This window comes from Neodiprion fabricii, chromosome 1, assembly GCF_021155785.1.
Source record: "Neodiprion fabricii isolate iyNeoFabr1 chromosome 1, iyNeoFabr1.1, whole genome shotgun sequence".
In the NCBI taxonomy this organism is placed as follows: Eukaryota; Metazoa; Arthropoda; class Insecta; order Hymenoptera; family Diprionidae; genus Neodiprion; species Neodiprion fabricii.
In genome coordinates this window covers 36932743-36948634 of record NC_060239.1, presented here as the reverse complement: position 1 = coordinate 36948634, position 15892 = coordinate 36932743, and the positions used below count along the sequence as shown (strand labels likewise).

At 36.5% G+C, this 15892-nt stretch overlaps 1 protein-coding gene across 3 annotated transcripts in view; it reads right to left on the bottom strand.

Moving 5' to 3' along the window:
- LOC124188203 overlaps positions 1-12424 on the bottom strand; it is a 73888-nt gene extending 61464 nt beyond the window's left edge. For 2 of the 3 annotated variants that reach the window (XR_006868909.1, XR_006868914.1), the window contains exons 1-2: positions 12299-12422; positions 12061-12170 (exon numbers count right to left, since the gene is read on the bottom strand). The gene's annotated coding sequence lies outside the window, so the exon portion shown is untranslated. Of the gene's footprint in view, positions 1-12060; positions 12171-12287 lie in introns of all 3 variants that reach the window. The other variant, XR_006868911.1, reaches the window with a different exon arrangement.
- Positions 12425-15892: the final 3468 nt, after the last annotated feature.

Sequence of the window (15892 nt, the reverse complement as noted above, 5' to 3'; positions counted from 1 at the left end):
ATACCGAGAAAGTTACAAAATATATTTGGCAAAGTTTTTCATCGGCTGGAAAATTGCCAAACAGAAACTTGCCCACAGTCTTGCTATAATTACATAATGTATATTTGTAATTATATACGTGCGTAGATATATTCTAGATAATGTCGTCTGGTTATTGTTTTTTCCTCTTTTATATTTGCTATTTATACTCTTATTAGCTTTTCTATGCTCGCTCGGTCTCGAAAGTTCGATTTATTCTGGCAAAAGTAGCGCTAACGGTTTTTCCAATTTCAATTGTCGACGTCAATTTTCTTTTCTCGCTATTGTTGAGTAAATATTTCATCAAACCGATCATATACGAGAATACAATAAGCTGACTTTTCAATGCCTTTGACACGTTATTATTTTTTATTTATTTATTCATTAATTTTTTTTTTTTTTTTCTCGTGAAATGAATAGAATCGTTCGCATGTCGTCGCTTTTCAAAATTATCTCTGTACTATTATGTCGATAATAATAAATGCGTGTAACACTGAAGATGATTAAATCGGCACTATTTGTGCAAATTTGCACAACTGTTAACACGTAAAATATCGTTGCAAAAGTCGTTCCGCGGCGTGAAACGCGACGACAGATTTTCCGCATATCGTCGAACGCTGGCCGGAGTTTAGAAATCGTGCGAGTTGAAACAGGATAATAAAAAACGGGAAAAAAAATGATTCCACAAAGATTTTCAAAGTACAATCAACGATCTGACCATTTAATGCAAAAATCTCGTCGCCGCAAATCTTTCGCCGATTTGTGCGCGTGATAATTTTTCAGAATAAAAGATAAAAAAAAAAAGGTCAGTCGGGGAAAATTCAAAAGAAATGACAAAGGATAATTCGCCTATGCTAATTATTCTACAAATATAAATATATCCTTCGTCCTCGAGCGAAAGAATTATTCCCACAATGCTTGGATAAATAAAATATAATTGTATTTGAATTGTAATAAACATCTATGAGTGTATAGAAATGTATAACATCGAAGAGCTAACGGTAAATTCTATTTGCTAATTCCTGCATAAATGTATATATATACACATATGTGGGCGCTGTCGCATATATGAGGCGAGGTTAATTAATATCTGATACCGTAATTTATTAGCATGCGGTACAAGTAAGTATTAAACGGTTTCGCTGCCTGTTTAACTCAACATTTAACCAGGAACTGTTCCCCGCAGATATCGCCAATTCGATTTGCGAATTCCGCGAGCCGCGTGATATATTAATCAAAGAATCTTTTCGCCCGTAATAACGAGAAAGAGAAACGGGTTTGAGGTACGGTGGGCAGGATCAAATTTCTCCTTGTCCGTATACTGGAAGACGCCTCCGAGATTTTAAGGTCGCTCTGATCGTTCTACCAGAAATTTCCCTTCCTCTTGCGGTACTTTTTTTTTTTTTTTTCACTTATCTATTTTTTTACTTTTCCCACCGGAAATTCCTCGGGGCGTGTATTTTTTTTCTTACTTCGTTTTTATTTCCAACGGGAAATATTTCATTTCAAAGATTTATCTCAATATCGAAAGATTTTGTATTTCACATTCTTTTTTTCGAAACAATTGAAAAAAATGAATTCACGATCGAATTGAACTCGGTAAAGGTTTGTAAAAAAATGTTGTAACATCAGGATGAAAAGAAGAGAGAAACTTGTGTGAACAAATAAAACTTCACGTCTGTGTACGATGTAACATACACAGAGATTATGGGTATACCTGTGACATTCACCGAAAGTCTTTATTCGGATGCAAATGCGTGTATAATTTGAGAATTTGTATGCGCCGCACTCACCGCATTGTGTTTTTTTTTTTTTTTCTTTTTTTATTTTCTTCATTATAACGCTTATATTATACCTATATAAGTATATACCGGAGGGTTAAAAGTAGGTTCCCAATTTTCATATGGTAATTCGCGTGTAAACATCGCTCAGGCTTGATGCTTATACATGTATGTATTATAGATTTCGACTTTCAATGCGTGTCTCTGAGGTGGTAGGTATAAGTACGTGTGCGTAAATACAACTAGCGTCAAGTGTCGCCGCGTGTCCTCGAGTCAAAGAGGAGGTCCTTCTCGGCTCATAAGGATAAAAATTGATTCCTTTCTTCTCAAGTTACACGATTTATATGCGCATTTATACACACCGAGGAAGACGGAAAAATAGAGGGGAAGAGAGAGAGAGAGAGAGAGAGAGAGAGAGAGAGAGAGAGAGAGAGAGAGAGAGAGAGAGGAACGTAGAAAGGATTTTCAGCGTTGAGTCAACGCAGAGAATCGTTTAGTATATTATAATGTAAAACTAATCGTGCAACGGGCGTTGACTTGAAAAAATCAGAATTTTTAATCGACTGAAATTTCATTTATTTTTTTTTTTATTTATTTCAATATCAACAGATTATAGAGCGTAGAATTTACTGCATTATTATTAGAACTATTTCATCCGATCCACCTCGAAATGATAAAAAAATCTCGTGGGGGTAAAAAGTAAAATGGCCGATTGATAGAAGGACCAAAATATCGAATTTTTAAGGACACGCACTGAGAGAAATTTTTTACCGCAGTCGAAAAATATTGTTTTAGGTAGAAAATGAAAATTACTTTTCTATCCGTTACTGTTCTTTCTCATTACGATCGCTGTTGCTATATTTTCTTGCAACTGTCGCGAAAATTTAATGCTTGTGCAACGATAAATCGACGTTGAAGCCTTGTTTAACTAAAAAAGTAGAGTAAGAATTTTGCATTGCAATAACCAAAAAAGGATCGACAATAGCGCAAAATGGTTACGCGCACCGCGTTCTTCGTAATCCAATTATGAACAAATGAAAATTTTCTCAGTGCGTTAATCTGATTTTCAGAATTATCATAATGCATAAAGTCCAAGTATGGAAGATTGAAAATAATTGAAAATTGAAAATGGCGACAAATTTTGACGATTCTAAATTTTGGCATTCCATATTCTGACCTTTGTATTATCCATACTTCCTCCATACTTCAAATTAAATCTTCGCTTCATTAAAAATTCCATATTATGGCGCATCTGTTACTCAATCTATTTAAATTTTCGCCCCCACCCCGGTTCAAAAATGGTACCTGCTAATATCCTTCACACTCCTTTCGGGCCGTAAAAAAATATGCCTAAAGCTATTCGAAGAAGATGCGCAATCGAATTAATTCTTCTCGAGACGCGACTCGGATCTTGGAGGAATTTACATGTCTCTCTCTTACATACTTGTAAGAATAACGACCGAGTAAAATAAGTTATACGTGACGTTGCCTCGGGTTCTGGATCTGGTGGCCTACTTGTAACATTATTTCATCGGCACTGCGAACCCCACGCACAATGCTCACTGTGCGATATGCTTGTAAACATTACATAAATATGTGTGAATTAATCTATACGCACACGCACGCGTGCGTTCGACGTACGATAATGTAAGCAATGACGTGCGAAAATTATGCGTGAAACGGAGCGAAAATTCAAACGGCGGAAACTTGTAACGTAATAACGCGAAGCTGATAATACGCCGAGTAGCAAGCGTCCGCCATCACAATGCGCGTACAATTAACGTCGCCCGCTCAATTATGCTAAATTAAACTAGAATTTATCACACTTGTTATTATACACAGCTTTGCTGCAGCGCGAACGCCCGTCGCGATTAATCGCCTTTCGTAGGCTGAACTTGAAAGTTCGCGAAGTTGGCGAACTGCATGAGCGTCGAGAACGACGATTCGTGTAAGAAGTTGGAAATTAAGATGATGATTGAGTGCGATCAAGACTGAACGGTTTAAAGATTGTACGGATTCTCATTTTTCGAAAGAAGAATTTTTATCCTGCGGTGAAAATGTGTACGAAGTGAGAATGACCAAAAATGATTGATATACTGTTAAATCGATTATTTTTTCCCGATTAATCGAGTATAATCGATTGTTTTTCAAACTCGATTAATCGACCGACACGATTATTTTTTTTCATAATTATATTTTGTTTTTTACTCCCACGAAACGATGCGATAAAATATCAATTCGTGTGATTAAAGTATCGATAATATTATCATTGTCTTACTTATTAATTACCTATTTGATATAATAAGTGAAAGATAAATGAATATTTTCATCTGAAATTGAAAAATATATAAATTATGAGAAAAACTTTTCCGCTATTAAGACTAAATACCGAAGCTTACGAAATTTTGGTTTCACGCGCACCGTTTCAAAAAAAAAAATACGAAATAATCGATGCGTCGATTAATTTTTACCGATTCAATCGGGTCGTGTTCGATTATTTTTTTCGGCTCGATTAATCGATGCATCGATTATTATTTTCAGCTCAGTCGCCATCGTAAGTACGAAGTTGTCGATGCTTCGTACTTTACGTTAATATTTGCGCGGAGAAAGTTGCGAGCGTGGAACATGCAGCGCTTAAAGTTCAAGTGCCAGGTAAACCGATCGCTTCCCGATTTCAAATTCCAGCTCCAATTACAAATGTCTGAATATCGAACTACCGCCATTTTCGGAAATTGCGTTTTCTTCACTTACGTGCCAAGGTGACAAAAGAAAAGAGAGAAAAAAAATAAACGACAGCAGCAAAAATAAGTTATCGTATGGGTTACGTATCGTCAATCAACGCGAGGAAAAGCCCATTATTCGTTCGGCGATAACGAAGAAAGATATCGCGGCAATCATCATCAGGTGGGTTTTAAAAAGGTGTTAACGGTTCCAGGAATCGGCGATACAGAATTGCCGTAAGGTGGTTCCAGGATTTGGAACCCGTGGTTAAACGATAAAATTGAGACACAGTTTGAAACGGGAAACGGGTCACTAATAATCATTACAGTAAACACGTTATACGTGCGATCCGGCATGTCTTGGCTCATAGTTACGCGATTTCTGGGAAATGCATAACTGTACGCAAACAAGGTCACCTCTCTGAAACTATTTAAATAGTTCTCACATCCAAACATCCACGAGTGTAGACAAAATTACAGAAACATTGAAATCCGCAACGATTTATGGCAGCAAGATTCGTTCCGATGTTTATGGAAACCCTGAAATCACTTTTCTAGCGAGAAGGCTTCGCCGCTCAGCGCCACCTGGCGAGTTTTTTTGTTCACAAAGTTCTTTATCCCGATAAAAAAAGAATCGAAACGCTTGAATTTTTCGTACGTGAAAATTCTCTGCAGTTTTATACACGTTTCAGAATATATAAAATTACCTGTAATACATCCGGATAATCTCTTGAAACTTGAAAATGAACCGCGCATGCGCGAGTTTTATCGGCTGTTCGCGCAGGCTGGCCATCCGGAGTTTTCAGCCGTCAAACTTTGTTTCCGGCGGCGATGTAGTTGATGCGAATTTTCGAGGTTAGAATCCCAAATAATTGAGGCAGTGACTCGGAAAGGTTTGGGGAAGCATTTGTTATCGGTTCGGAAAGTTGATTCTTCAAAGAACGGTCGGAATTCAATACTTACGCTTTTTGAAAATTCAAACGCACACATTTTGCGTAGGTTGGCCCGCCTGCATCGCAGAAAAAAATATCACCGCGGGAAGATTTCGCCGACCAATGAGATCGAATTACTCGGCGCACGCGCGGTTGATCTTCAAGTTTCAAGAGATGGTCCCGGTATGATCCCAAATTATCCTCAATGATGTAATAGAGTCGCGTTTCCGGCTAGTTTCCTTTGTTCCTGACTGTTCGAAATTCGTTTATTGTCTGTATCAGAGATCGTTGTAACGATTGCAGTATTATTGTAGGTACATATATGTATATTCTTAGAGCGTTGTAACACAGAACGCCGCATGGCGTGTGTAATGCGTACCCCTCTGACCTTGTCACACATAGTTAAGGTATTTTAAACGCGTTTGCCACTTAAGGAACATGTAGGCCTCACGCGCTGCGCAACCTTCGGTCTTATGACCATTTTCAGACTCCGTTATTACACCGGCTGCTTCGATATTCGACGACGGAAATCGAACTATCAAATCGCATAAAGCAACAGCCTGGAAAGCCTAAGCCGAGTGCTAAGTGAAACGAAAACTTGATGGCAAACGGACTGCGTCTATTTTCTTATTTCCAATTTCGCAATTTATCAAGGCAAATTTATTACTTAGGCATAAAAGGCAGGTTCACCGTACTTACGGTTTTGTTTTCTGTCTCCAAGGTTCGTCGTTAAAAAAGTAAACCTACCTGCATTACCGAATTTTTTCTAATTTCAATCAACACGAATTATAGATAAAGTAAATTTTACGCCAGTTTCAGAATGTACGGAGTTGATTTTTGTCTCAGCGTCCGATTGCATGAAATTGATGTTTTTTTTTTTTGTTTACTTTTCGGAATTTCGTTCCATCGTAACCTGAATTTTCGGAACTTTGAGCCGCCGCCGTACCGACCGTTCGAAACTTTGTTATTACGTAAAGGTTTGATTCATTCGCTTCAAGTTTCGCGAGCAAAATAATTCGAAATTAGGCGCTTTCGTAATTTGTCAAATTCGCAACTTCAACCCCGCCCTTTTTAACAGTTCGTCGAGCTTAGATTTAAACATACACGAGTAAACGAACATCCATCTTCACTCATCACTCGCTTCCGGCGAAATCAAACGACATCTAAACGACGGCTTATGCACTGTATAAATAATTCAACTGGCGCGTATAACAAAACCGCAAATGAATCATGCATTTTTGTTCACGCCGCGTTATAACGTGAATTGCATAAAAGCTGACGCTTTCTCAGAAATCAAATTACCAGGTACAGGTACACCTCGTAGTACAAAGTATTGGTACAACACTATTTTACATGGAATAGAACACAGTCACCGTCTGTTATCAAATACCCAATATACGTTACGTGTGCAAGATACACACACATGTGACTACAATGTATGCGTACATAAGATGTGACGACGGAACGAAACGCGTGTCGTGACGTCAAAGATAACGCGCGTGATCGCGGCACGTATGTTCTGTGTACATATTTATGTAATATATACACGTGTATAACTTACGTACGTATAGAGTCCCAGAATTCTCAGCGATAAGAAAAATCAACTCGCCCGCGCATTCCGTGACGGTCTTTTTTTTTTTTTTTTTTTATCTTTCCTTCTTTCTTTCATCTAGGATTTTCTCTGTCTCTCTCTCTCTCTCTCTCTCTCTCTTTCTCTCTGCCATTGTTCACACTCCTATTAGTCATTTTCGTGAAAATCAATTCTAAATCGAGAAAACAAATTTGCGCTGGAGAAATAAGAAAAATAATTATACCTTATACACACACACACATATATATATATATATATATATATATATATATATATATAGTTATGAATTCCATTCTTACACCTAATTGCGGTGTAAAAAATTATCGTCACGAGCGTCTGAATTGTGAGGACAAGATTTTTTTGATTTTTTTTTCCATACCTTACATATATTGAAAAAAAAATTTGTAAAACTTCACATCCCGCGTGGATCGAGTCACGATCGTCGTTTTCTCAGTTTCAGCTGCTTGTTTCCTCCGTTAACCGAGACTCGGAGGACGAAAGAAGAAATGCAAGAAAATAAAGCGACAAAAAAAAAAAAAAAAGAAGGGTCAACTCGCGAAAAAGGATGAGAGACGAAGGAATGTTCGCACAGGCAGAGTTAATTCACTCAGCTATCAAGCGTATAAGCAAATGTTGAGTGTGCCTTTACAGCTGCATGTACTTAAGCATCTTGTACATACATGTTAAATAGCGATACAACACATTTATACATTTTGCACACACACACGGATTACTTATAGATTTTACGGTATGTGTTGCCCGACTACAAACAACGACGGGACAGAAACGAAGCCGTTCTCTGTCAGCCTGTGTAAACAACAAACACTTAACAACGATTCGTTTATTCAGTGGTCATACCTTATACGTACATACTTATCTTCCTTGAAAATTCCGCGGCAATTGAAAATCCGGTCCGATTTTTAGTGACCGCGAAAATAATTAAAGTCACGATTTTATACATTCGTTATGTATAGAAGGTTTTCTTTTCGCGATATTCCGGAATTCTTAAACTACCGGTAAGTATTGTACAGCAAAATTTTCGTTCGCTTTGGGATTTTCACGATTTTGTAAGAAATAAATCGCATCAAACGGGGGAAGAAGAAGAAGAGAAGAAAAAAAAAATCAATAAGGAACATTTACGGGGTTCTTAGCTTTAATTTTTATATGCATATACAGATCCTGTGGAATATTACAATATTTCAATCCATGAATAATGTTTTGATTGGTACAATACACGATATTTCGCGATTGCTTTTTTTTTAGCACTTTTTTGCATCGCATTTTAACGCATCTATAATTTTTTGGTCGGCTTTGTTTTTTCATTAACGTTAATTTTGTTCTTTTCAAATTAGTCATTATCATCATCATCGTTATTATTGTTATCATTATTAACATTACACAGGTACCAATCGTAAAATTTAATCGCGACACGCCAAGTTTATTTTATGTCTGTATAAAATATCATATTTCCAACGGAAATTTTTATCTTCTCATTCGTCTCGGCGTTTAGAAACGTGATATTCTTGCAATAAATATAAAGTTTTCTTATCGTTCAAACTACTTGATTCTCAAATATATACACGTGCGGTCTAATATCGCAGTAATAATATATACATTGTACTTTTTATTCTACACGATTTATTATCCCCAGATTATTAATTATATTTTCGAATATTTCTTATCTAATTATACCACCTGTACTATTATAATCGCGGCAGATTTTTTTTTTTTTTTTTATACTCAGCACTACGATTGACAAATCGATCGAAAAATTTTCAACGATTCTTATCGAAATCTCGGTACAAAGTTTAGCGTTTACCTAAATCACAAAAGTGTTTACCAAAGTTGTATATAGGTACGCATGTATACGAACACAAACACGCATAAACATTTCGAAATGAGGAGGAAAAAGAAGCAGGAAAATAAACGCGCAAGATAAGACAAATTAGAGATGAACAAGAAGAAAAAAAACGGAAAAAAAAAGAAATAATAGTAACTAAATAAATAACGAAAAGAGAAGAATACCGTACAAAAAGCAAAAAAGCAAAGCAATGGAATAAGGATGGAGAGATAAAACGCATGCAGGTTTATTTTCGATGGTTATACAGACGGTTCATTGAACCATCGAGGATTATACAGAGTGTAAAACGTATAACGCACGTATCTACCTCTTACTACATTATTACTATATATATATATATATATATATATATATATATACCTTGCAGTGTGTACATATGGAGCTCTGCTTGTATTAGATTAGAGATTTGGGTTGTCGATGTTTGCGCTTATAAACTGTCACGCATCGGTGGAATATTTTAGTGAAAAATATGTTCAAACTTAACTAATATACGTTATTGTAGGAATCGTTTTACGAATGTTTAATTTTCGAGTTACACGCGTTATGCATTTTTACGTATGAATTTACGTATCACAGTGTTTTATACAGTGACAATGAGAGAAACTTTTATTTCCGGTCACCGGAATAAAACGATTTTGCGTTGCGATTACCAAAAAATGATCGACAACAGCGCACGATAGTAACGACACCTGTTTTACTCAATTTTTCTAGTTACTGTAACAAATGAAATTTTTCACACTGTGCGTAGTTGAAAAATAATTTGAAACAAACAAGCAGGAGAATTGCAATGAAAAAAAGAATAAAAATAAAATAAAAAAGAAGAAAGAACGAAAACACTCGTCAGAATGATGAAAAAAATCTATTTATACGTAACTTCTAGTCGACCACGTAGATTTGATTGAAATTTCAACGACTTGAATCGAACGATTAGTATTATTATACCTCGCGGTAATTATTACATTCGCATTGTACCGTTGAGAAAAAATGAGATATAAAATTTTTTTTCACGTGATGATTATTCGACGCTTCTTTTTTTATTTCCTTCGCTATAGACCGAAATTTGCGAGCGTCCTAATCGCATCGTTGTTTGTTGCGTTGAACACGATCAGTCTTTCCTTTTTTCTCCTCCTATTTTCAAACATCCTCAACTATCAAGGCCCCTGAGATAAGGCTGTATAACAGGGCAGATAACCGAGTGATATATCGCGTACGCGATAACTCTTCACGTACCCCGTATAACACCTACGTTATCATAGCTCGAGATGACAAAATTGCGCCTTGAAAATTGTCGGAACGTCCTTTAAGATCCTCGCTTTCATCGATCGATCAATTTGTAGAAACACGATAGATTCGGATACCTGGATAATTCGATTAAATTCTGTATTCTCAGAAATATGCCGAATCGTCATCGACGCAACTTTTGAACATTGTTCTTCGGCCCTCGCTCCAAATACTGGTCAAAATATAAGTCTGCACGATTATCTCACTCTCTCTCTCTCTCATTCTCCAATCCGTTTTGCACAATCTTAATTTAACTTTGACCAATTTCACGCGATCGTATATAATTCGCAAGTAATTATACAGCAACGGTTCACATTACACGCGGATCCTTGATTAAAAACCGCTTCAATTTCAACGTTCTTTTCTATCATTTTTTAAATTCTCTTCAGTTTCGAACGATTCTCCGCTATTCCATGTACACCCATTATATATCCATATATTATATATACATAGGTATATATTCGCATTATAACTACAAATTGAATTTATCGCCAAATAAAATATTCCTATTATACATACCCTATAATTACACGACTAGCCATAAATACGTATTAAAAGTACATGTGGCTTCTTTTTTTTTTGATGATTTTTTATACTTCTTTGGGCGCGTCAGTAATTTTCTCTCCGCACGGTTCTTCTACATATATTATACATATACAACGCATATTCGTTCCTTCCTCGCACTCCGCGGATTATATTCTTAACGGTGAAAGTTTTTCTTCTCCATATAATACGGAGGTTTATTTATACGAGTTGGAGGTTGAAGTAGGTTCATGTCACCCACACAAGCACGACGCACCTTGTACGGAATCGCAGGTTAAACTTTGCCCCTTGTGGACAAAACACTCCAAGCTACATCGACGTGTTGGCAATAACTTCTGCGAATATTGCTGCGACTACCTTCAATGTATGTATATATATTTTATATATAAATATATGCATGTATTCCGTTATTACAACAAAAGAAAAAAGAGAAAGAAATGAAATGGAAAGCGTTCCCTTTGTGACTCTCAAGAGACGTAGCAATATTTCAACGTCTTGTTTGAGGGAAAAGAAGAAAGAGCGATGTAAAATGTAATTGATAAAAAGACAAAGGCCAACGTATAAAATATTACCGTAAGTCTGATACACTGGATACATGAAACGCTTGTAACGATTCGAGTAGTTATCCAGTCAGTTTTCAAATAGTGAAAAACTTCCGGAATCTTGCAGTATTTTCGTACCCCATAAAGAAGAATATTTGTACTTGCGGTTGGTAAACAAAAACGAATAAAACCAAAGTTTCCAACTACAGCCAAAAAATGTAGCGCGAGTTGCGCAGAGATATAGAAACTGCTTGAATTCTACGAATTTACTAATGCGATTTCGTAGAATCCGTGCAGTTTGTTTATTTCTACCTCAGACGAAAAGGTGTTGGGAGTGTTTTTGTTCAGTATTGTATTCGGATAAAATGTGGACGCGTCAAAGTCGAAATAGATCATCCCCTTAAATCCTCGTTCGACTAAAAAAATACACCAGATAGTCGCGGCCTCTAAATGCTTCGTTAAAATAGAAGCCTGTTTCGACTTGAAGAAGCGCCTGATGTGGCTAGACGCTGTTTCTGCGACACAGGCACGTATCGAGGCCTCGCATCGGTCCAATTTAAGGAATTATTGTCGTTACTTAGGGCCACTTAGGGCCCGTACTGCACGTACGAGTGTACATGTATTATATTTTTGTCAAGGGAGGCCCAGAACCACTTAAACACTCTTCGCCTCGTGGCGATAATCAGCTATTCATGCTCCTCGCTCTCTCTCTCTCTCTATCTCTCTCTTCTCTCAAACACACACGAAAATGCCCCCGGCCAACTACGGGTTGACCTTACCTAATTGCCTACCTTATTTTCAGTCACCTCTTTCTTCATCCCCCCCTCCATGAGGCTGACACTGCGATTTCAAAACCGTTGCACTGCACGCCGGAACTTCACTGTTGCACAAATAATTGTCACTGAAATTTATAATTAACAATTAATACTGAATAAATATATTATTTATCGAAAGGCAGATCGGACAACGCTTCGTTATCTTCCCAGCCATTCAGATTTTAGATTCGATTTATTCTCACCGGGACCTCACCTCACTGTTTACAATAATTAAGGTAGGTACACAGGCGGTTCATTTCGCTAATATGAAATCAATGCACTGCGCATCGACACTTTTATTAAAAGTTGTATTTGCCGACCGGCGGGTTTCGCAGTTGGCTCAAGACTGAGCCGGGCCATTGAATTATGGGTATCAGACCTGTTCGAATATCAACGGAAACAGACAAAATTTCAACAAGGTTTCGATAGATCCTGACAGATGGCTAACGATGCGTTACGATTATATAGGAATTACTATTATGCACACGGACATTGAACGCTGCACTTTTCATTCGTGTTACGATAATATGTCACAGAGTATTTGTAACTGGTAAAAAAAAAAATAACCAGCCAGAAACTTCGTACGAAAATCAAAGTCTAAGAATATCGATACGATTATATGTAAACAATGTTCATTAATTGATTACCGGTGATTCACTATTTTTTCGGAATCAAATCTGAAACGAGTTTTATTTATGTAGAAATTTTACCTGTCTCTGATCAACGTATCATTTGTTTCTCCTGTTATATGCGTCGCTAGTCATTGACACACAAAATTTCATCACAAAAGACGCTTGTTTCAGTTTTGGTTAATAAATTTAAACAAAAAATGAAAATAGCGAGCCACTGGGAACGTATTAATGAACATTAGCGTACTTAACTCAGCATTGGTGGATAAAAGGAAAAAGAAAAAAAAAAAAGAAAGGAAAAGTATACAAGAAATTACATTGATAAATCTATTTGTCGAGACCTCGGCGAAACGCTTATCGACTAAACTTGATGAATTACTTTACAATAATCCGTTGGAAATAGCGGCACTGAAATTGAATCTTTATGCGGGTAATCTCCGTGAACATTTATCGCCGTTTTATACAAACATGAGGCTGATTACTTGGACGTTACATTCTTCCTCGCGATATTACGATTCGCGTTCTTGGATTATATATCATTCGTACATTACAAGATACTTAAAAGGTAGGTATACAGAAATACATGTACGGTATACTTCCGGTATAAGATAAGTCTTCGCGGTCCTCGCGTAATTGCACGCGGTTATTGTGTACGTAAGGCGCGGTTTAAACGCGTCTTGTTTGCGCCAAGTTTTCAAATGTGTTGTGAAACGAGTTAAGAAATACAGCTCATGTCTCCCCGCGAGCTGTAATACCCGCTTCTATAACAGTAGCGATATCGAATTGCGACATTCTTCGCGAAAAAAAGGATAACACTTACATACCAACGTGCAAAAGAGAAAAAAGCAAAGATAAAATAAAAAAAAAACTATAAAAATAAAAAAAAAAACTGACAGTAATTTTGCGGCCCTAATCGCCTTGGAATCGCGATTCCTGGTAAATATATATATATATATTTATATCCATATATATGTAATATGTATGTATGTACGTATAAAACGTACGTTACACACACGTCGTTCAGATCAGTCAACCGTTTTAGTTTTAACAGCGCGCAGTTAAAATTTTACGGCCGCAACTCTACAACAGCTATAGATCGCGATATCCTCCTTACCTCCGTAACTTCATACTCCGCATTGTAAGCTCGCCGAAGGTCAAAACTTGCGAAATATATAGTCGACGAGCCCTGCCAGTGTTCTATTTGATTCCCGCGCCTTTTCCGGCTCAATTTGTCGGCTCAGACGTCGTCGGCCGAGATCCAATTACCGGACAGACTCTGCAGTTTTTGCCTTCATTTAGAGACAACGCGTTTATCTTCCCTCAAATTATGACCGTCGTGTGATCGTTAGAAATCACTCGATTTCGCGATTCTCGGAGATTTTTAGGGTCAAATTCGAAGGTTCCTAAACTCCGCGTCGAGTCTTTCAACATGAATAACGGCTTCATGGTTTTGGGAACGCACGGAAACATTTAACCTCAAAAAGACCCAGCTGCGTGGTGACAACATTAGCGTCTAGTATTTTCTATTTCAAATTGATAAAAAAAAAAAAAAAAATATGGAAACGCGTGTAACTTGAGGTGTTAAATGGTACTAACCGGAACTAGCTTTACCGCCGATTAAGATTCTCGGAAATGAACGTTGTTCGCTTCACCAATAACCCGATATAACAACAAATGATTTTGAGGAACACCGGATTTGGAACACGAGATCGGCCCTCATTGGCTTGATTCTTGATTAGTGGCGAAACCAGCCACAACAAGAAGGATCGACTCTGCTCGCCCACGCAGTGAACTTCGTTTGTTTATGAACATTTCAAAAGGCAAATTATTAGAAATAAACGATTATTATTAAAATACAGACACCTGATGCAGACTGCAGCGCTTTGGGCTACTTCCCTCCTTTCGAACCTCGAGTTTGAATTTTTTCTTTCTTTTTATTTCAGGATTACTTTCGAGATATTTTTTCTCCCTTCATTGCACAGATCAATACGTAATTACAGAGGCTGAGGTCCGTTTCCACGATAAGAAGCTGTCCGGTTACGCAACATTGCAGCGTTAAAGTTGCAATCCATAAAAACCAACGTGTTAATGCAGCATTACGTCTACTGAATTAACGATCAATTATTTTTATCGGTAGTACTCACGTTTATGTATCTATAAGACTCACCGCAGTATTTGTCAAATAACTATCTTATAAATCTTCACCTGGTTATTCGGTTCGTCAGAACAACGCTCGTAATTTAATAGCAATGGATTGGAAATAATTGTGAAATGAAGTTTGATGAAAAAAAAAGAAGAAAAAAAACAACAGAATTTATCCAAATCATATTATTCTAACAAAAATTGAAGCCGACTTTTGTACTTAAAATTTATGAGTGAGGGAAATTCGAGTGGTGATATATACCACACGTACGAAGATGAAAAGAATACGACCTGAAGATGTTTTATAATATTATTGAATTTTATTTTCATCATGTTTCATTGAAAAATAAAATTATTCGTAAAAAAAGATTTCTCCGTCTGTTGATATATAATATATATATATTTATATGTATATACTCGCAATCTTATTATACTACGTAATAATAATAATAATAATAATATTAATAATTGAATAAGGTTATATATCTCTATAAGTGTGTAATCGTCATTTTTACTGTGCACGATAATAAGTCTAATGGGGTTTGTTTTTTTCACTTAACAACTAAATCACATTTGGTTCTTACTTTCATACGTTTTTTGTGCAATCATATAATATTCGTATAATCTTATCACTTATCTCCAGTCACCCGAAACTCTCAAGCACACTTCCTTATAGGCTTAGCAATATGTTATATATATACATATATATGTATTTATTGTTGTTTTTCGTGGAAAAGAACCAGACAAAAATACAAGCGAGAGACGAGCAAAGAAAGAACACGGGTAGTTCCAGAATAAAAATTTTTCAAAAACACTATTAGCTCAAGCTTTTAAATACGTACTTTATACATACGTGTACCATTATGTATACATATATATATATAAATGTCAGAACAATAATAAATTGCTAAAAATTTTAACTTCATGTTTTTCGCAGGACTCTTGTTATTCTCGTGGCGATTTGTTTTCTGTTAATTTTAATTCATTCTTTCATATCAAGAACAAGGCACAGTACAGGCAAAGTTCAGGCGCGTTTG